At 38.5% G+C, this 22,749-nt stretch overlaps 1 pseudogene; it reads right to left on the bottom strand.

Moving 5' to 3' along the window:
- Positions 1-20,481, bottom strand: part of LOC123783286 (large ribosomal subunit protein uL29 pseudogene) — a 36,310-nt pseudogene extending 15,829 nt beyond the window's left edge.
- Positions 20,482-22,749: the final 2,268 nt, after the last annotated feature.

Genomic DNA, 22,749 nt, shown 5'->3' with positions numbered 1-22,749 from the left:
ACTACTATAACTTTGTCATTTAGAGATTGCTGTATAAAGGGAATCATATGACATGTAACCCTCTGATACTGACTTTTTTCACTCAGTATGATGTCCTTGAGATCTATCCAAGTTGTTAAGTTAGCAATATTTTGTTCCTATTTATGGCTTACTGGTATTGTATGTATGTTTGATTTTTGGTAAACATTCAAATCCACAGCTGAAGCATCCTACTAACTGAAACTAAAGGTCTCCCAAGAATTGTGGCCTTGGGGCATGTTATGGAGAAGGCTCCCACAGCCAGAGAATGGTACGAGGGATGAAGAAGACAGTCTTTCTCAACTGTTTTCATGTGCTCTGATATTTCTTACAAATGCCATCAGTCCAGCTCTCACTTATTTATTAATTTCTTTTTATAGTGGTGACACTTCAGGATTTCCCAGCACTTTCCTCAGCTTCCTGGGCATTGGCTGCTGCTTTGGTTGTCTATATTCCTAAACTTCAGTTCTTCCTAACTTATCTTTCAAATCCTGATTTTAGTGTTGGCTCCTGGCTTGAGTAAGCCTAAACTGCTCCTCCAAGGATTTAAGCAGTCTGGGAACATGTGTTAATCCCTGGGGTAGGTCTGGCAGGCCTCTATTTGCACGAGTGACTGAAGATCCCTCCAAGAAAGAGTCTGGTTTGTTTAAGGACAGTGGGGCAAAATCTACAGAAAAATGCACTTCTGAGAGCACCATGTCTATCACTGAAATTTTCCGAGGAGGCTTCAAATAGAAGACTTTGAAAAACTAAATGAGCTCTTTCTCTTTGATCTTGGAGGCGTACTGAGTGCAGAACGTAATGGCAATGTGCCAGAAGCACTGCACTTGATAGGCGGCGGTGATCAGGACAGCTTTGGCAACAGAGGTGATATCAGTGTGTCAGCAGCAATCTCAGTGTAAGAGGAGACGTCTCCTCCGGAATGCTTGACCTTGTTACTGGTTCCCTTAGCATTGGCATCACCACCTCTGTGATTTGGCAGCCGTGGGCCGACCTCCACTGGCTGGGCAGGGTGGCAGTGCCTCCTGTGACCGCTGGTATCTGAAGGCACTATTTTCAACATCATTGTTAGGTGGTGTGTGGGTGTGTGTGTGTGTGTGTGCATTCAACTTTCAGTCTCTGCAGGTCTCATCCTGCAGAAGTATCGCAACCTCTCAAACTATTTCCTTATATTGATTTTATAGAAGAAAAGTAGTTCTAGGACTCTGCCCTGGCTAGAAAGCTATAAAAAATTTTGTTGAAATTCAAAGCTTCTGCTTGGTCTTTTTGTAGTAACGGGTGAATATCAATAGAAAGATGCTTTTGGAGAGGGCTCGATTATTTCTCAGGTATTAAAAATAGTATTTTTCTATGATATACATTGTATGTACATAGTTTTTCTTAGGGTGAAAATAGAAGGAATACAAAGGGCAAGTGCCACTGTTTTTCAAATAATGTAAACTATTGACATGTGCAGAGATGGATAGCGAAGTGCTTCTTTCCTTAATATGGTTTGAAGTTCTACTCTTCTGTGGATGACTGTGTATCTGTGAGATGTATGTGTGTGTGTGTTCTTCTTGTTAAAAAACCAAATTCAACCGAGTGAATTTTAAAGATCTTATTGGTTTTACTGAATGATTCATGAATCGGGCACGCATCCAATCTAGCAGATAAAGGAGTTTTGAGGAGTGTACAAAACAAGACTTTCTAGAGAGAAGGGAGCAGGAACAAGGACTTTGTACTAGGCAAAAAATTGGAGTGGTTATTTCAAGGTGACTTTCCTTTAGGGGATGACAAGGGTGTACAGGAAAATTACCCAATTAATGCTGATCAGGTGATTCCAGTCAATGAACTGGTTTAAGATTCCATTTCTGAGAGAGCTGAAAGTGAATTTAAGTCTCAGTTTGGTGATGTGGGCTTAGCATAAGTGACTGCATTTTGGGACTGTTGTCTTGTTTTTAACACTGTACTTACTTAGTAGATGAATTAAGGAAGAATAACTCACCACATACTAGTAGGGACATCTCAGAAAAGACCATATTTGACTGAATAACTCACACCTTTGGGGAATATATTTCCATGGGTGACAGAATTGCACACTATTCTTGAGGAGGAGATGAATCTTAGAGCTAGAGAAGGGATGAGGTTTCCCTAAAATGGGGAGTATTATGTGGCATAATACTTCACAGGGACCTTCTCAATTCAGTATTATGCAGTTACCAGTGGAAATCGGCAAGTATCTGGGGAGCTGAGGTCATTGAAAGAATTTACTGCCATTCTGATCTATGTATTTTGCTATTGTCCCTCCTTTTATATTTGACCCTACTTTAAATGCCACATGCAAAATATTGTCAGCTGTCACTACTAACACTTCCATGGTCTGTAGTGGAGTTCCCTTCAGTTCTTTATCCTCTGCCAATCCCACGTCCTGACATTGTTTCCAGTCTGACATACTCAGCTGCCAGGCCCAGGAAACATTTTTATCCTCCATTGTCACTGCCAAAACGAAGGAGTTGCATTTTTGACATGCTGAATTTAACATTTCTACTGGACATTCACGTAGAGAGATTAAGTAGACTATTTCGTCTGAAGTTCAGAGGACAGGTCTGAGCTGCTGAATTTGGTTGTTGCCAGTATACACGTGGTATTTAAAAGCAAGAGACTAGATGGGGTAGTCAGGGGAGTCAAAGCCCTGGGGTGATTTTTGGGGGAGGAAGAAGAGGAGGAACCAGCCAAGTAAATGAAAAAAGAATGATCTAGCGAGGAAGGAAGAAAACTTGGAGACTCTGGTATCCCTGAGACAGTTGAAGTTAGTGTCAAAGATGGTGGTGAGTCAAAGCTATAAAATGTTAGTGATGCCTGCAGATGGGCCATTGGAGGTCATTTTTGACTGTGATAAGAGCAGATTTGGTCAAAGGAGGTGGACACAGTTCTCTTTGGATTGGATTTAATAGAGAATGAAGAAAAAAAGAGTAGAAGACTGTGGGAATAGATAAGGAGAGCAAAGAAACAGGGAAGAAGCTGGTGGGAGAAGTGGAATCAAGAGAAGATAATATCCAGATGTGACTTTTAAAGGCATTTAAAAGGGAACAAAACATTTTTATCCAGTTCATGTCTCCTAGTGTCCTGCAGTGTCTTCTCATCATGATGAAAAAGAAAGAGACTGGTAGGATACTAGGTAGACCTAAAAACAATGCTGCAGCCTCCACAGGGACCTTCTCAATTCAGCTATGCAGTTTCTCTTTCCTTCTCCCAGAATCGGAAGCACACCTGGAAGATTCAGAGGTCAGCAAGTTTAATAAGAAATTCTTCACATAAGATCCCGACGATGATAATCCCATCCTTCCATGCCAACTCTGCTGTTTCTCTGACATCCTTTCTATTATCCATATCCTCCCTTTTAATTCAAAGAGTAGGACAGATTGGGTGACCCTCCAGAGCATCACTGATTCCCATTATGCTCTGTCCCCTAAGTGCCCATTCTGTCTTCAGGGGTACTGAAGTAGAATCCAACAGTTTGGAACCTGATTTCCTCATTCAGTCATCATTGCAATATCCCACTAACGTCATAATCCACCATTAGACTATCCCATTGAAGTCATAACCCATTGTTATTGCAGAGCTCAGTGAAAGAAAGAATTAAGATTTAAAAAGGCCTCAACTTCGTGGCATAATTACAAACAATGTCAGGAAAGTATTGGTTGGAAGCTAAATAATGTTATTAGATTTTTTTAAAGATGTCAATAGACTTCTATCTGCTATAGCAAAACACATTTCTTCTGAAAAAGAAAATGCAAAACAGTAACATATATCCTGGCTCTTATCTCGGATAGTGAATTAAATTGTGTAAAAGCAGCTCTCACTCTCTCTCTGTATCCCCCCATCCACAACATCATTGTAATGAGCCTTAGCTATTGCCACCTGACAGAGCAAACATTCTTAGACATTTCCTGTTAGGTTCGATGTTGGCTTTGGCTGTGGAAGCAGTTGCTTTCATTTCTGGTGGTAGACTGGCATTGGTTGGGAGTGGGGGTGAAGTCTTGTTCAGTCATGAAGTGTCACTTGATCTGACAGAGGAATTTCTAGGGCTGGAAATACAGCAGGTGCAACAGGACACTAAGGAGATATGTCAAGTTAAAATCTAGTTCCTGGTGGTTTACATGGGTTCTGGAGTATTTCACTGATTGTAGTTATTTCTCATGGCATTTGGTGTCTGTTGGTGAGTGATGATGAAGAAATTAGCTTCCATCATGGCCAGGTCATCATGTAATATAACCTATTAGAGAAAGAAAACTGATAGAGCCCTGATATTTTACTGGAGAAGTGTAACTTTCCACAAGAGCCTTTCAAGTAAAAGTTTGCTGACATTGACTATATCATTTTCTTTAAATGTTACAAATTTTCTCTTCCTTCAATTATCACAAAATCTTCCCTCCCACTTTTCTTGAGTGTCATAATTTTTTTAACTAAGAGGGTCATAGATTATAACTATGTATAAGAGAAGGCCCATAATTTTGCTGTGTTAACAAATCTAGAATGGTAGCTTTAGTAAATCAGTTAGATTTAGTTTTGATTCTATGTTATGGTCTTATTTTCCGCAATATATAAACTGTACATCATTTTAGGGAGTGGAAATTAATCTAAGTCAGAAAGAAGTAAAAAGCAGCCCACATGGTCTGCCTTTGTCAAGGAGACAGACATTTTTGATACTGTTCTTAGGGGAGTAAGAAGATTTTAATAGAATATAATAGCTCTCTGGAGAGAAGAACACATTTCCTATATGATGAGGGTGGTTATGCATTATATCTGCAGAGGTTTTTCCTTAAATCCAGATTTCAGATCTGCTAAGGGGGCCCTGGGAAGAGACCACTGTGTGGTAGAGGCAAGAAAGGAAGATTGGTTCACATTTTCCCAAGAGGTAGACAAGACAACAGAATTTCAGTATCCACCAGGTATCCGTCAGATGGTGGCAATTTTCAGCAACAACATAACAGGGACATATCAGTGACAGATTGAATCGGTTATCTAGAGATGAAAGGCTCCCCAGACCCTCGTTTCCTCTTGGATTCAGCTTTTGATTGCTTGCTTTGTCCTTTGTATCTCTTTTTTTCACTATCTTGTTGGTTCTTTCTCTTCTTTTTCAGAACCTTAAGCTTATCTTTTAAACTGATTTATTTTGGGTTTTGTGGCTTAGGGAGCAGCTGAAACTAACAGGAAAAATATAAAGAACAAACCTAGGTATTTTCTTATTGTCAAAGAACAGATGCTGTGGCAGGTGCTACTGGTAAGATATTATAATCAAACAGGCACGAAAATGTAGAATTTCATTTCTGCATCTTAAGACAATGCTCTCAACTTGCTGATTCATTCATGTGATTAAGGGCAAATTAATATTTTGGAAATTTGCCCACAGTCTATAAGATAGTGATATGTGGCAAAATCCTTTATGTACTCCCATAATGCAGATTCGACTGAAATGAATGATATTCACCTCTTAATTAAGTCCTTCTCACATTACCTTTCATGCCATAGTGAAATAAGAGTTGCTCTCTGCTCCCAAAGAAGAGGGGTATGTAATCATTCAAACTAATCTCAGTAGCCAAAAGAGTGTCTGGTTTTGATAAATCCCTGTGTTTTGATTATAAGCAGACTATTCAGGTTTTTTGCTTGAACATTTGTCTTTAGTCTGGCGTAACACTTCTCTCTGTAAGTTGCTCATATCTCAAATATTCTCTTTGGCTTACTCTATGTTTTTATTCTTGGGGCCAAAAAGATACCTGTTAGTTCCTTTTAATGGCTCTTTTGGCTATTTCTCAGATACTCAGTTGTCCATTTTTTAGTAAACTGTTGATAATGGGATTTAATCCAGGTCTTTCGCCCAGAGAAGTTGCTGTGTACTGGGTCACAGTTGTTCAGGCTGTTTAGATACCTGATCTACAGTATGGGCTGAGCAGGTATGTGGTCCATAATTTGGGGCTGCCACTGAATCTTCTGATCTTAGAAAAAAAGATACTGGGTGTCTTGGTTTTTTGAGCAAGACTATTCCCAGAAAAGTCTGTCTTTCTGTCTTCCTTTCTTTCTCTTTTTTCTTTTTTCTTTCTTTCTTTCTTTCTTTCTTTCTTTCTTTCTTTCTTTCTTTCTTTCTTTTCTCTCTCTCTTTAAAAAGTTTCTTGATTTAGCAACAGATAAAATTTCTAGTATAGCTGCATCAGTTTATTCAGTAAGACTGCTAATTAGATCATTTTGTTGTTAATATGTACTCACCTTTCATCTTACCCAGATTTATGTGTTTAAGATACTTGAAGACTTGGCAGTAGTGGTATCTTTAAAGATTAATTATCCTTACAAACAGTCTCAAATGATATCCATGATTTTTTTGGGTCATCAGAATTCAAATGAAGTTGGGGCCTATTAGTAATTTTCTTTCTTCCAGCCTGTCTTTAGGCTGATGGAAATGCTCTGGGAAATGTGTCCTCACAAGTGCAATTGGAGCTTTTCTTGGGGAACATTGAAAGATCTTTGGAGGTTGGGCAATAGATTCACTTTCATTTGTCCATTTATCTGACTGGAAGAGAGCTGAGAGAAAAATTGATTCAAGCAGCAACTATTGTGCCAGTGCCATAGTTCTAGTTACTGTATCTTTGTGATCTATTTTAAAATCAGGAAGTGTGATGACTCCAGCTTTGTTCTTCTTTCTTAAGATTGCTTTGGCTGCTCAGGGTCTTTTATGATTCCATATGAATTCTAGAATTTTCTCTGTTTTGGGGGCACGTGGGTGGCTCAGCCGGTTAAGCATCTGCCTTCAGCTCAGGTCATGATCTCAGAGTCCTGGGATCAATCCCTATGATGCACTCCCTGCTCAGCAGGGAGCCTGCTTCTCCCTCTGCCTCCCCCCCCCCAGTGGTCTCTCTCCATCTCCCTCTCTCTCTCTCTCAAATAAATGAATAGAATTAAAAAAGAAAGAATTTTCTCTGTGTCTGTGAAAAATGCCATTGGGATTTTGCTAGGGATTGCACTGAGTCTGTAGGTAACTTTGAGCAGTGTGGGCATTTTAACATTGTTAAGTCTTTTAATACATAAACATGAAATGTTTTTCCATTTTTGTGTGTGTTCTTCAGTATCGTAGTTTTCAATGTATGTCTTTCACCTCCTTAGTTAAGTGTTTATTTGTAGGTATTTTATTCTTTTTCATGCTATTGTAAATGGAACTGTTTTTTATTTCTTCCTCTTTATTGTTCATTGTTCATTGTTATTGTATAAAAATGCAACTGATATTTAAATGTTGATTTTGTCCTGCAGCTTAACTACATTTATTTATTAGTTCTAACAGTTTTACTGTGGCATCTTTAGAGTCCTCTACATGTAAGATCATATCACCTATAAGCAGAGATAATTTTACTTCTTTTTTTCCTATTTGGATACCTTTTATTTCTTTTTTCCCCCTAATTGTTCTGGCTAGGACTTCAGTACTGTGTTGAATAGAAGTGACAAGAGTGAACATCCTTGCATTCTTTTTGATCTTAGAGAAAAAATTTTTGGTTTTTACCATTGAGTATGATGTTCACTGTGGACTTTTCATATTTGGCCTTTATGCCTATAAAAATTCCTTCTCTACCTAGCTTATTAAGATTTTTTATCATGAAAAAATGTTCAATAGAGGGCCCAGAAATAAACCCATGTGCTTATGGCCAACTGATTTTTGATAAGGGTGTTAAGAATACACACTAGGGAAAAGATAGTCTCTTCAACAAATGGTGCTGGGAAAACTGGGTATCCACATACAAAAAATGAAATTGGGCCCTTACCTTCCACCATATACAAAAATCAATTCAAAATGGATTAAAGATTTAAGCATAAGACCTGAAACTGTAAAACTCCTAGAAGAAAAAATAATGGAAAAGCTTCCTGACATTGGTCTTGACAATGATTTCTTGGATATGACACTAAAAGCACAAGCAGCAAAAACAAAAATAGACAAGCAGGATGACATCAACTAAAAACCATCGATAGAGTGAAAGAAGCAACCCATGAAATGGGAGAAAATATTTGCAAACTGTAGATATGATAAGGGGTTAATATTCAACATATATAAGAAATTCCTATAACTTAATAGCAAACCCCAAAAAACCCTATTAAAAAAATGAACAAAAGACTAGAATAGACATTTTTCTGAAGAAGACTTGTAAATGGCCAACAGATACATATGAAATGTTTGACATCACTAATCACTAGGGGAGAATGCAAATCAAAACCACCATGAGATAAGGCATCACATTTGTCAGGATTAAAGAAAAAAGATAACAAGTGTTGATGAGTCTGTGAAGAAATTGTAACACTTATATATGTTGATGGGAATATAAAATGGTATAGCCACTGTAGAAAATAGTATTAGGGTTTGTCAAAAAATTAAAAATGTAACTACCATATAATCCATCAATCCTATTGGGTAGATAACCAAAATAATTGAATTAAGAAACTTCAAGAGATATCTGCACCCCATATTCACTGCAGAATTATTCACAATAGTCAAGATATATTGACAGATGAAGGGATGAACAACTGTGGTATATCCATACAATGGAATATTATTTGTCATTAAAAAAGAATGAAATCTTGCCATTTGTGATAACATGGATGGACTTTGTGGGTATTATGTTAAGTGAAAGAAGCCAGTCACGGAAGGACAAATAGTGCATAATTCCAATTACATGAGGTATCTGAAATAGTCCAATTCATAGAGAGTAGTAGAATGGTAGTTTTCAGGGCCTAGGGACCAGAGGAAATGGGGAGTTGCTGTTCAATGGGTGTAAGTTTCATTCATGCAAGATGAATAAGGTTTAGAGGTCTGTGTACAGCATTATGCCTGTAGTTAACAATACTGTATTACCCACTGAACAATTTGTTCAGGCATAGCTCACGTTAAGTGTTCTTATGACAATACAAGAGAAAAGAAGAAGAAGGAGTCATATAGTGACGAGGAACACAAGGCTTGTTGTCAAGGCAACCTTGCTTCAAAGCCCAGCTTACCACTTACTAGCAATGTGACTTTGTCTTTCGGAGACCAAGTTCTCTATTCTGTAGGATAAGGAATTGGCAGAGCTATTGTCAAGGAGCAGGTGCAATAAAAAGCATACCTCTCGCAGTCTTGGCTGGGAATTTTCTCCCTCTCTTCTTTCCCTCTCTGAGACTCAGTTTCCTCGTTTGTAAAATGGAGAAAATTACAACTACTTCCCAAGTAGAGAATTTGAACTTATCCATGGTAATGGGTCGTTACTCAAGAAATAAGTATTCCACAGAAGACTGTGTCTAACCCACCCTCCCCACTTCCACTTTACAGACAAATTGAGGCCAAGTGAGAAGTGGTGCCGGGGGAGGCTGGATGCAGACATATTGGCCAGTGCTCATTTCACTCTGTTATTATTGACCACTTAAACATTCTAGATAACCTGGTTTGGGGGTTTAGAGACTAAGTTTTAAGCCATGTGATGAACAGACTGGTTGTAGTACTAGACTTATATGATATCAAGAAATATTTGGAAATGGCTTACTGGACATCCAGTTTTACCAGAAGACAAATCAATGTGCTGTGAATATAAAACTCAATTTTAATTTAAAGGAATGGTTTAAGTGTAGTTTTAAAAACTGCTTCAAACCATTTTCTTCGGCTATCTTTTTTTTCTCTCTTTTTTTCTTTTTTTGAGTACCATCGGTGTTGGCTAATATAATTTTGTCTCAGTGGATTCTTTACTAGGTGTCTCTTTACCTTGAAAAGCCAAATAATACCCTCATTCTGCATGACACTGATACCAAGTCAGATAAAAAGGGTTTCATTGCAAGGCTAAGAAAGAGCTAATTTTCTAAAATTGGAACATTATCTGTCATGTGTTACTACTCTGTAATTATGACTATTATTCTCATTGGGAAAAAAGATATTTCAGGAGGGGAAAAGATTTTTATAAGAGGCTTTTAATATAAATGGGCAATTATATTAAAATACTGACTTTCATACTTAGACATTATGTTGTAGATACATTATATTATATTTGATGTAAATTTAGTAAATGATATGCACGTGAAAACCTAAAATATAGGAATACTGCTCCCTTAAATGAAAAGCATGAATAGTTTGGCAAAATAGGTTTTTGAGAAACGGATTCATGACTTCTATGCTTACAGAGATTTTATTGTTAATAATGCATTGTGTTTTTCTTTTCTGGTGAAGAATGAATCATTTTCATTTGGCGATGATTCTGAATTTCTTTTTTGCAAGAATGATTATGCTTTTTTAAATCGTGTGTGGGGCTGAACAAAGGGCAGTGGTAAAAATAAAAATTATAACCATGATTCATCTTTTTCTAGAATAAAAAGACAATAGTATAAATTATGAGGATGCTATCGGTTTTGCTTTGAGTGATATGGACAAGGAGAGTTCACAAGTGGGTAGAAAGTCTGGACATAGAAGGAAATAATTGTTAATCTCTCTGAGTTTAAGAAGTTTACATTGAATAGGTACAGAATCTTCCCAGCATAATTCACCTCAAATGTTATTTATAGCATGAGAATATCCAAGACTTGTAGGCCAGAAGGTTACACAGTTTTGGAGCCCTTTTAAAGAAAAATAATAGAAGATTAAAGCCTACAGAATGAGAACCAAAGATGATATTTATTTGGGTGAGGAGACAAATTAAAACATTATAAATTTAACAAATGACAAATAATACAAATACACCCAGAAAAACATATTTTTAAATTATAACTGTCTGACACATCTTCACGATACCTTTTTTCTTTACATTTTAGCAGATTAAATTTTGATTGCTTTTTCATGTGACATGATTTTTGTATTATCATTTTCTATGGGGAGAGTATGAACATAATTCAGTGTTTCACTAAATATGGGTTATTGAGATTTGTTTGATGGTTTGATAGGATGCTTAAGTATGACCACACACAAATGTATTGCTGTGTATTTCTGCTACCAGATATGTCCTTCAAACACAAGACTTCTGATAAATTCAATTTCACATAAATCCCAGAAAAAATGTGTTTTATCTATAATTATGTACTCTGTGTTACTGAGACTTCCCCAAGATGTGAGAACTTCTGTTTTAATGAGGATGATAAATAGATGCTCTACTTAGAATTGTGCTCATTTGATGATTGGAAGAATTTTTTACAGATTAGCTTTTGGTTCTGTACAATTCAAAATTTATTTTTCTTATTTTCCACATACTTCTAGTGCTGGATGCTGTATGGGAAAAAGTTTGTCTCAATATGACCTCTGTATTGGTCCCTCCTAGTATGACTCAGTGGGCAAAACAAGTATTTCTGGAAACCATTCCTACAATGGGATAGCTCAGAATAATTTACCTATATAAAAAAACAACTGTGGGCAACATAAATATATTCCACTAACCCAAATTAAATGTATCTCAACTCAATTTCCTTTTGGCTGGATCCCCAAAATGCTGATAGCCAGTCCGATGCCACCTGACATGAGAGAAGTATGATGGAGCAGTCAGAATGGAAAGATCCTAAATAATTTTGGTTAAAGAAAAAATCTCATTTTTGCAAATGTTACAAAAACATATTGCTACCATTTCTCTCAGGGCCATGAAGGAGGTCTATGCATGTTAAGTGACTCTAAAGCTTAAACTGTATTTACTTTACCAGAGATCTGCCTGGGCTCCCAGGTATGGTGGTCATATGCCAAGGGATGCATGTGTGCCTAATGGATAGACATGAAGAAACATCATGGGGAAATTTCTTTTTTTTTTTTTTTTTTTTTTTTTTATTAATAATGATTTTTCATTATATTATGTTAGTCACCATACAGTACATCCCCGGTTTTCGATGTAAGGCTCGATGATTCATTAGTTGTGTATAACACCCAGTGCACCATGCAATACGTGCCCTCCTTACTACCCATCACCAGTCTATCCCATTCCCCCACCCCCCTCCCCTCTGTAGCCCTCAGTTTGTTTCTCATAGTCCATAGTCTCTCATGTTTCATTCCATGGGGAAATTTCTTATTCTAAACTGTCACCTTCACCAAAGACTTGCACCGGACCATTAGCAATTCATTTCTGTCTCTTCATCCTTGGCCTTTCCCTCGATAGAGTCCTCTTTTGAAAATGCTACATCTCTTAGGAGGAGTGGCATGTACTCTTTGCGACCTTCCTTATCAGAGCGCTTTCCTCATTTTCTTTCTCCCCTAAGTAAAGGTAGGCATTTATGGGAAGTTTGGGTATTGGGCCAGGAAAAGGGCCCAGCAAGGGAGCACAGTGATGGAGTGAGCAAGGTAGATAGGGTTTTGTCATAGTTGCTGCAGCAGCATCATGCCAGCTCTAGAGCTTTCTGAGCCTTTGTTGTTACGCACGTGTGAGCATAATTGTGTCATATGTGTCTATGTGCATTTTTTCCCTTTGTTCATTTTTGTACGTAGCTGTCCCATTTTTTCAGTGGATTTTACATTCATAAAAAATAGGAACAATGTCAGCTGCACCTTTATTATTCTCTGAGGAGGGATCACCTACTCATGAGCAGGGCTGCTGCTAGACAGGAAATGCCACAGGGTGCTGGCCATACATTTGGTATTCTCAATTCACTCACATATTAGCTTTTGTTCTCTGGACCCATTTATCTCTCATGGTCCCTACTACCCTCATGTTCTTTTTAAAGTAATGTATATATTTCCAAGCAGAAATCTTTTAAGCTAAAGATTTAACAGAAACCCAACTGATGAAATAGATACAGCCTTCATCAAAGCAGGGGCTGGGACCTAAAAGCCTGGTCACTTGGTCTCCTTCTTCCCTTTTGGCAGGTCCCTGAGTGGACTTCAGAAGCCCTTAGAGCTCCCATCGAACAAAAAAAAATTTTTTTAAGATTTTTAAAAAAATTTATTTGACAGAGAGAGAGACAGCCAGCGAGAGAGGGAACACAAGCAGGGGGAGTGGGAGAGGAAGAAGCAGGCTCCCAGCGTAGGAGCCTGATGTGGGGCTCGATCCCAGGACCCGGGGATCACGCCCTGAGCCAAAGGCAGATGCTTAATGACTGAGCCACCCAGGCACCCCCCCCCCCCATTGAACAAAATTTTAAAACCTTGGTGTAGAAAAATGATTCCTAGACAGAGAATCAGAAAATCTGGGTTTTTATTGTGATTTGCATTTCTGCTAGTAGGGTGATAATAGGCAAATCATTAATTGCTGTAATCCTCAGTTTTTGCATTTGTAAAAGTGGATAATAATATATTGCTTACTCAGCTTATATTAAAGTGAGGTTAATGAGAGCCAAATGGTTCAGGTATGTGAAAGCTCTTCAAAGTGCTCTACACTTATGATCGATTATAGTGTTATTCCCTTAACCTTTCTAATAAAATCATCATTTAGAGTATTAAAAATCACAAAATCATGAACAATCACATCTGAGTTATCTCTGCTACTCTGTGTCCTTGATATTCCAGGTCCCAGGTCAGTGGCCACCCACTCCCTGTTCATATTGGCAAGAACACCGTGAAAATGAGTTTGGCATTTCCCAACATGTAGTGGGAAAAAAAGCCCACATACAGTGACGTGAAGGACAATGACTAAGCACAGCAAGAAAGAGATGAAAAATCATAATGGACTATAAACTTTTCTGGTATTGGCAGATTTCTGCTGTGACTAACAAAGCACGGATGACACTGTTTGTATAATATGACATACAGAAACAAAATATTTGGGAGTGACAAATTAATCTCATTTTCAGTTTGTGCTCAAGTGTGTCTGATTGTAAAGTCCACATTGTAAAATGGCAGATTATAAGAAGACCTAAAAGAAAGCAGAATAAAAAAGAATAGGCAAGGAAAAGTGAATACAAAGTATTTGTGGGCTAGTTAGCTTGAAGAAAAAACCCCGAAGAGTGATTTAACAATTGGCTTTTAGGACACAAAGAGATTTATTACATAGATTGCAGTGTATGGCTGGCTCCTCACAAAGAATTCACAGGTCTGTTGGAGCTCACAGAGCCTGGCCTTCAGGGAAAGGCATAGAAAATGGAAGAAGGAAAGCCTCCTGTGAGAAACATTGACCCCTCTGCCATCAAATCCCTTTAGTACCTAAATCATTTCAAAGAGATAAAAATATCACTCATCCTTAGAGACATATACTTGATCCTATATGGGATTTAGGATGGAATGACATGGAGGAACTGGATTAGAAGCATGATCTTGGAGAAGGACTGATGATTGATGCCAGTGAATCAGAGCCAGGAGGTGGGGAGAGGTAAGTGCTTAGCAGCTCTTCAGAAATTAGAGAACCCACTTCAGTTACCTGAAGAGATTGGCCTCCATACAATGCAGATAAGGAAGAAAAGCCCCATAATAAGCAACTTTCCTTAATTGACATGTGGGATGGCCCTGGAAGTCAGAGAAGCTCAACCTACATCAAGATAAGCTTGGTTTGTGGTCAGACTAAAGGGCTTGCCTTTGGTTGTTTCAGGTTCTTAGGAATGATTTCCAGACAGGGAAGTACTCAAAGGGAGAAAAGATACACAAAGCACAAAGTGTCCTCTCTGGGTTTGTAGACTTCGCACATTGTTAATGTAAAGGATTCAGCACATATGGTAGAGTCGGTGCACATGGGATGAATCTGTATTCAGACTTCTTCAGGTCAGTGTCCCATATACTGTTCACCCAAATCCCATATTCCAAGAAACAGGTTGGAACTGCATCTACCAGGAAGGCCAGATCCACCCATTGCTGGTCTCTTAGACCATAGACAGATTGCCTGGGTATGGTACTGTTTTCTGCCTTCATAAGTACTGGACACAGGCCTGATGCTTTCTAGATTACCAAACTTATTTGAGGAGAACAAACATGATCTAAAGAGTCAAAGGGGTGAGAAATGAGATTTAGCAGGTGTCATGTTTTGCTGTATTTTCCATTCATTTTTCTTTGGGGAAGGATTTTAGTTGTCACATGGTCTAGTTAAAAAAAAATTACAGAACTCTCTAGTACATAACCCTGGAGAACATTTTTCCTATCTACTTTTAACTATGACACAAAAGTTTAAGCAGCCAGTATCCCTTTTATAGTGAATTGTTAGAGGTTCTTTAAAAAACCACCAAGAGTTATGGTCACTGTGTCTTTACTACCTTCTTCCTTACTGTAGCTGGTGATAAAACATCGCCAAGAATGATCTAATGTGTACTTGTATCTCAAGTCCATGTCTGCACTGTATTAATGTAGGTAACATTCTGCTTTACAGAGTGGAGTAAAAATACATCACGGGTTAGTCCCAGAGAGTGTTTGCTTTTTGGGGGTTGGTTCTGCTCTTTATCAAGATTGCAGTGTATAAAGTTTAGATGTCCATGGTAGCATCAGTCAGAACTGAAGGAGTCTGTTACAACGCCATAAAGCACCACCACTTCAAGACACACGGGGGCCTTGACCAGTATAATCAACCTAGCTAATGGAAAAACTAGCACCTTAATGTGTAGAATGTTCTTTGCATGCAGTACATCACAGTCGCTTTTGATATTTCTGTATCTGGGTAATCCCAGCATGCAACTAGACTCCCAGGCATATAATTGGGATGCACTCTAGCCCATCAAACACTAGGTGGCATCTGTCTCTTTGTGCATCTGATGAGTAGATGGATAATGTTTCTGCTGGACTTATGCATTGAGAGGGGAGTAGACAGTAATTTGCCATCTATGTTCTTTTATAGATTTGTGTGAGCTAAGCTGGTACCTATGACTCGTAAACCAATATCAGTATTGCAAGTGAGATGCAGCAAATTTGATTGATAGAAATATTCCTTGTAAGAACAGCAGTTGCTAGGGGATATTACAGCCTTTCCACCTTGGGCATCAGATAATCTAGAGAGTTTTAAAAATTCGTGACCTCATGAAGATAACCAAAAGGATTGCTTGAGAATGAATAAGACCATTTAATGGGTTGAAAATTATATGTCATTATACTTACATAAACTTTGAATGATAACAACTGGAGGTGTGATATTAATTTCTAATGCCCCATTAGTCAAATTTGGTAAGACTGTGTCATCAAGTATAGCTCAGGGAATAATATCTGTTCTGAACCACTCTGTTTTTCTTAAATTTTTAGTTTCTAGGAATTCTACTAAAAGGGATTAATGCTCCTCTCTTCCATGGCTAAGCTGTCAATGTCATATGCTTGAACCAGGAGCCTGTGCTCTTCTGCGATGTCTCTTGTAAAATCCTTGTTGCTTGTTAACTCTCCCTGCAGGTCCTTTCCTCTTGCCCACAACTCTGCAGCTCTCTGTATTTTTCCTCTGAGCACACTGTAGCAGAATGGTTGCCTCTCCTTTTGGCCCCTTTGTGGCATTCGGAGAGGCAATTTAAATTTTGCCTCTTTTGGTAGAACTTCTGTAACTTCCCGGAGACAAGCCAGAAACTGGCCTTCTATTTTATAGAAATGTAGCTGTCAAGTTCTGCTATCAAGGCGAATACACTTATAGACAGATCCTGTATAGTTGGGTGCAGGGGCTATTATAAAGAATGGGCCCACTACTGACTCTAATGGTCTCTTAGCCTTGCTTTGTTCCTATATTTTCATTGTGACCTTAATAACCGTCATGTCATGATATTACTTTAGGAGAGGAAAAGAGTACTTTTCAAAACTGTGATCAAAGTGAACGTCAGAATCTCTTGCTAATGGCCCAGTCATCTTTCTGCAATCAGAAACAGCTCAGGTATTTTACTCTTTAATAGTTTCCTTCTACATGAGCACAACCACAAGAGTCTCCATTTGTACCTCCCAGCTGGGAACTAAAGGGGATTGTTTAGACTGCTGGTGTTGCTCCTGGGAGATGGGGTGGGAGGGCTGGCATCATGCTGGTATTGGCAGAGCGTGCAGTTTGATTCATTTAATATGTATGATGGTATGTACTCTGTATTGAGAATGGTGTGTTTTAAAACAGACAGGGAGCTAAATAAACTCACAAATACAATTATAAAATATTGGGCTAGGAAATTTTAACATGGTAATAATGTGAATTTCCATTAGTAGGTATCCTGTACAGCTTTAAAGAGTAAGTCTCTTATTAGAATGTTGCAAATTTTACAGAGAATTTTGAGAATAGATGAATAGCATCTATATAAGGAAAATCTGAAAATCCTTGACGAAAGCACTGATTGCCAAATGCATTTAAAATGCTCTGTAAGGGAAGGGAGAAGGATGAAGAAAACCTTATATAAAACAGAGAAGGGCAAACAAAGACTTGCTAACATTCTCATGGCCATTATCAATCTTTTTTTCTAGGGCTAATGCCTGTATACAAGACATGTACATTCATCTACCCATGACATCTGTGCAGAGCATGGCACAGAGTATCTCTAAGTCTATAATTGCTTGCCACTCTGTGCTGGGGAAAATGAACTCCTGATATTTGGGAAGAAACAGACTTTGCTTTTTTGGCAGAGTGATGGTATGCTTGCCATTTAATGTTCTTAACTACTTTGGAGACAAATAAAGGAATAGAAAAAAACTATATTTCTATTAGTATTAGCTACTTACAGAAGCAGAGATATTATTTTTGAAAAAAACATATTTGGTTCATAAATGTGCTTTGTAGGAAAAGTTCCAACGGCAAGCTTGCAAACATTCAGGATGGCTTTTAACACTTGACTTGCTAGAAGATACAAAACTACTGGAGTTCTCAAGGTTTTTATTGTTTATGAGGGAAAAGATGAGCAGACTTCAGTATCAGCTTTTCAGTGGAAAACACATCAGTCTATGCTGGGATAATCAAATTCTCAATCAGTGAAAGCCTTTGAGGTTCTTGAAAACAAACAAAAAAAACCATGAACCCGTGCTCTTGATGGTTTTTCTTTCTTTTTTTTTTTTTTTTTTAAGATTTTATTTATTTATTCGACAGAGACAGAGACAGCCAGCGAGAGAGGGAACACAAGCAGGGGGAGTGGGAGGAAGAAGCAGGCTCATAGCAGAGGAGCCTGATATGGGGCTCGATCCCATAACGCCGGGATCACGCCCTGAGCCGAAGGCAGACGCTCAGCCGCTGTGCCACCCAGGCGCCCCTCTTGATGGTTTTTCTGATACATTTCTTTCTTTGTCTTTAAAGCCATACATACTCCCTCTCCAGTTAATACATCTAGTTTGCTCCCCTTTGTATGGCCCACATCAGCCATTGCTGAGGAAATACTGGTTTCTCTACTTTGTGACCCTGGTGGGAATCCAGGAGCTATACTGAAAATTAAATGCTGGTGGCCTCAGAGGAAATGCTTCTCTTGGTTCTGCTTTTGAAATTTGCACTTGATCAGTTTGATGATGCTACATTGCCAATACATTTTCTGGACTCTGCATGAAATGTCTTTCCTCACAAAGACAAATGCCTCCAATGAAAATAAAAGAAGAATTGGCACAAGCAGAATATTAGCCAGAGTGCATTATTAGTTGCCTTCAGCGTCTCCAGGGAGGAAATGCATTCAATAACAATTTAACAAATATTTATTTACTGAACACCTGCTTTATTCCAGGCACCGCACACACAGTGATAAATAAGATAGAAAAGGCCATGGCTTGACTGGGTCTTACATTCTAGTAGGGGACGATAGACAATAAGTAAGTAAATAAAAATAAAAGTTAAATAATTTAAAGTAGTATTAACAGCATTTTGTTCGAGTTATCTATTAGTGTTGTCGGGGAGGAAAAATAATCTTCCCTCTAACCCTTCTGAGTTCTTGGCTGAGGCCACCTGTAGTAAAAGACAGATTAATAAGGAAAACAAACAGAAGTTTATTAACATGTGTATCTCATGTATACTTGGGGGGATACCTAGAGAAACTGAGTAACTCCCTGAGGTGGTCCAAGCCACCAAATTAAATACCAACTTAAGCTAAATACCAAAGAAACATGTTATGGGGAAGGGAGGCCCGTTAGGAGGGCTTACCAAGAAAAGCACAGTAAACAAGAGTAAGGTTAGCTATGGAGATTTAAGGGAATACCTTCTTTATTGATAAAATTCTTTTGTGATTTATAGTCATCATTCTCTTTCTGGTACAGACAAGGAGACACTTACAAATGGGGATCTGCTTTATAAATATAACTTTCCCTTGTAAAAGGGTTACTTCTATTTTCAGAAGTGTCTGCTATTTCTCAAACATAATCAGCTCAGAATTATCTTTATGCCAGAGGCATATTCTAGGGTATGTATTCTGCTATTCTTTGCTGTATAATGAATCACCCCAAAACTCAGTGACTTAAAACAACTGTTTTGTTGTGTTTTTTATTTTGTGGGTCAGGAATATGGGGTGGCTTTGGCAGATCTGCAGTCTCTGATCCACATGGCATTGGCTGGGACACTAGGGTACCTTGTTGGGGGGGAGTGTCTACTTCCAAGATGGCGTTTGCACTCATATGTCCAGTGTTGCAGTCTTGATCTCTTTCTCTTGCCACGTGAGGTCTCATTCTCCAAGGCCTCTCCGAGTGGTTTGAATTTCTCACAAAATGGTTGTCTCAGGGCAGTCACATTTTTTACATGGTGTCTGACTTGCAAAAATCACAAAACAAAAGTTTTCAGGGAGTTAAAGGCAATCCTGGCAGTGATACAATGTAATTTTGGTGTATTCTACTGGGCAAACTAATCTCAGTGCTCACCTAAATTCAAGAGAGGGTTGAGAAAAAGACTTCACTTCTTTATTTTTTTTTTTAAGATTTTATTTATTTATTTTAGAGAGAGAGAGAGAGCAAGCAAGCGTGTGCACATGAGCAAGGGGAGGGGAAGGGGAAAAGCAAGCAGACTCCCCGGTGAGTGGGGAGCTTGGTTTGGGGCTTGATCCCAGAGATCATCACCTGAGCCGAAGGCAGATGCTTAACTGATTGAGCCCAGGCGCCCTTAGGTACCATTTCTTGATAGGTGAGTGGTAAAGTCATATTGTAGAGCAGGTAGGATGGGTAATATATTTGCATCTGTATTTGGAAAATACAATCTGTTACATGTGTGAAGAAAATTAGGCAGAGTGGGTGGGGCCAGAGGAAGACGGAGACTTATTTTTAGTAGGTTCTAGTTGAACAAGCTTGGAAAGAAATGGCCAATTTACATTCACCTTAATACCCCAGTGTCAGAGTTTGTGTAAGGAGGGACATGCTAGAAGACAGAAATTCAACGAGTCTTATTTTTCCAACTTCTCTGAACATTTGCTTCAGTTCATTCTTAATCATTTACATTCTTCTTTTCTGTCTAATTATGGTCTAAAAGATGATAAATTTCAATGCTGACTGCTCAGATATGGTTGTTGTTTATGGTTCCTAAATCTCACATAAGCAAATGCGGACATACCAAAATTGATGTTGCCTGTAAATTCTCCTGATCCAAATAATTGGACCAAGGCTGTGGGTGTTGGCAGCATCGTGAATGATGGCGCAGAGAGCCCTTCAAAGCATTTTACAACAATGTCTATCACAATTAAGGAGTGTTTTGTCCCTTGATGTTTTTGCAAAGTCATTGCCGATTATTGACCACAACTTCTTACAAGCTTCCCAGGAAGTCATGTACACCACTGGCAGGTTATGAGGTTATGTTAAGTGGCTCAGCATTTAGGACACTTCTTCATGTATATTTTATTAAGTAAACTCTACGCGCAATGTGGGGCTCAAACTCACAACCCCAAGGTGAAGAGTTGCATGCTCCACTGGCTGAACCAGCCAGGTGCCCCCCAAAATCCTTCTAAGTCACCAGTCCTTGTTCTGCTTAACACCTGCAAGTAAACAGACTCAAAATGTGTTGCACAACATTCGCTGTGCCAGTGCTCTCAGGTTTCTTTTGGTGAGTAAGAATTTCTGGGGGACTTTTGAAATGCTAATTTCCAGGCCTTACCTTCAGAGATGCTAATTTAGTAAGGTTGGGCGGGAGCCCTGGACAGCTGTATTTTGAAACATTCCAAATCATTCAGAGGCAGATTTTCAAAGAATATACCATTCTGAGTTAATGGCTCAATGACGTGGTATCAGCAATATTTAAAAAAAAATTTTTTTAGGCCATGTAATATGAAATCCAGCATATGCTCAGTATATTCAAGGACTGTTGTTGCATTTGATTTCATTATAATCCTGACTGGCCTGAAGCTTCATTAATGCTATTCCATTTAAGTCCATTCAACAGTCATTCCTTAAACACCTACAGGGGGTAAGAGACCATGCTAGGTGCAGAGTCACAAGGGTGGATAAGACATGATACTTGTTCCCAGGAAATCTACAATTTTGACTTTACATTTGTTAGTTTCTTTTCACTAATAACTATATTAGAGAATGACTTAATTACTGCTAGGGAAGTGAGAGATGGGAAAACATGGTATAGTTCAGCAAAATTCAGAATTAGAAAATTAGAGCCCCAATTTACCTTAAGTTTGTTTTTTGTGCCTTGAGCAAAGCGCTGTGTATCTCAAGTCTCCACTTATTTTTTTATCTAAAATAAAGAGGTTAGATCATGTAATTTTGAAGTGTTTTTGTATATCTCAAGTTCATTCATTCTATATTAAGGATATTGTAACTTTATGCTAGAAAAGCAATAAACAGAGAACAAAAAATATAGGAATTGGTAGTAAGCACATGAAGAGATGCTCAACATCTTTGGTCATTAAATCATAGATAAATTAAAATCACAGTGAGATATCATGTCACATCCACTAGAACGACTATAATAAAAAAGACAATGACAAGTGTTGGAGAGGATGTGGAGAAACTGGAAATCATCATACTTTGCTGATGGGAATGTAAATGATCTTTGTTGCTTATATTAATGATAATGTAGCCACCAAACAGCTGGGGGGTTTAGCCAGAGCAAAGTACATTGACAACTCATCAGTCCTTGCACCGTTAAGGGCCATGACATCCCTTCCTTGTGACCTGAAACCTGTTTTCTAACCTCATTTTCCTTCCAGAGTGGTTGCTTTCCATTGATTCCCTGGCTTTACACCTCAGTCTGGTATCTAAGCACATGGACAGCTCTCTGACTACACCCAGGCTTCTTTCTGGTGTTTTCTTTCAGAAAATCCTTTGGTTGATGTACTTGACTCCTGAAAAGCTAGCAGTGACTTCAGGATCCCGGAAATAAAGCACATCCAAGATTCTGACTCCTAGGAATTCTGATAGTAATTAATCTGAGTTCCTATCTTATAATTCAGTTGAGATAGTCAGTGTTTCTCAAAGGGTGATTCATGGACCACCGACATCAGAAATCACCTGATGGGGTTTACTGAAACTGTAGACTTCTCATTCTGTTCCAGAACAGAATATCCAAGGGTGGACCCTGGAGATTCTTAGATTTTCTCAAGTTTGAGAATCTCTGGGCTCGTTATCACAGTAAAATTCCATAGGACTTAAGCATTTGAAAAATGATAGACAAATAGCAGGACCCCCAAAGGCTCATGGATGTCAACAAAAAGGGAAACCTGAGGAGAACCACAAGGGCCTGTTGAAGCAGAGCATCAAGGATGCATTTTTAAGAGATGGCAGATCAGGGTAGATATTACATTTCACAGCTGCTGTTCCAACAAAGGATAGTCTGTATACATCTGTTGAATGGAAGTGGCTGCGATGTTCACATCAGGATTGATTTTTTACTCCTTTCCATTGGAATTTACTGAGCACTAACTGTATACTTACTAATGAGCTAACTGCTATTGAGACACATGGGACAGTACCAGGGCTTTGTCCTTGAGAAACTTGTTACTTAGTTGGAGAGCCACTTGGAGACAGTCCAAGGAGGGCAAGCA

Source organism: Ursus americanus, chromosome 1 (genome assembly GCF_024610735.1).
Source record: "Ursus americanus isolate L20-20 chromosome 1, mUrsAme1.1.p, whole genome shotgun sequence".
Classification (NCBI taxonomy): domain Eukaryota; kingdom Metazoa; phylum Chordata; class Mammalia; order Carnivora; family Ursidae; genus Ursus; species Ursus americanus.
The sequence above is the reverse complement of the archived record's forward strand: the minus strand, read 5'-3'. Positions and strand labels throughout refer to the sequence as shown.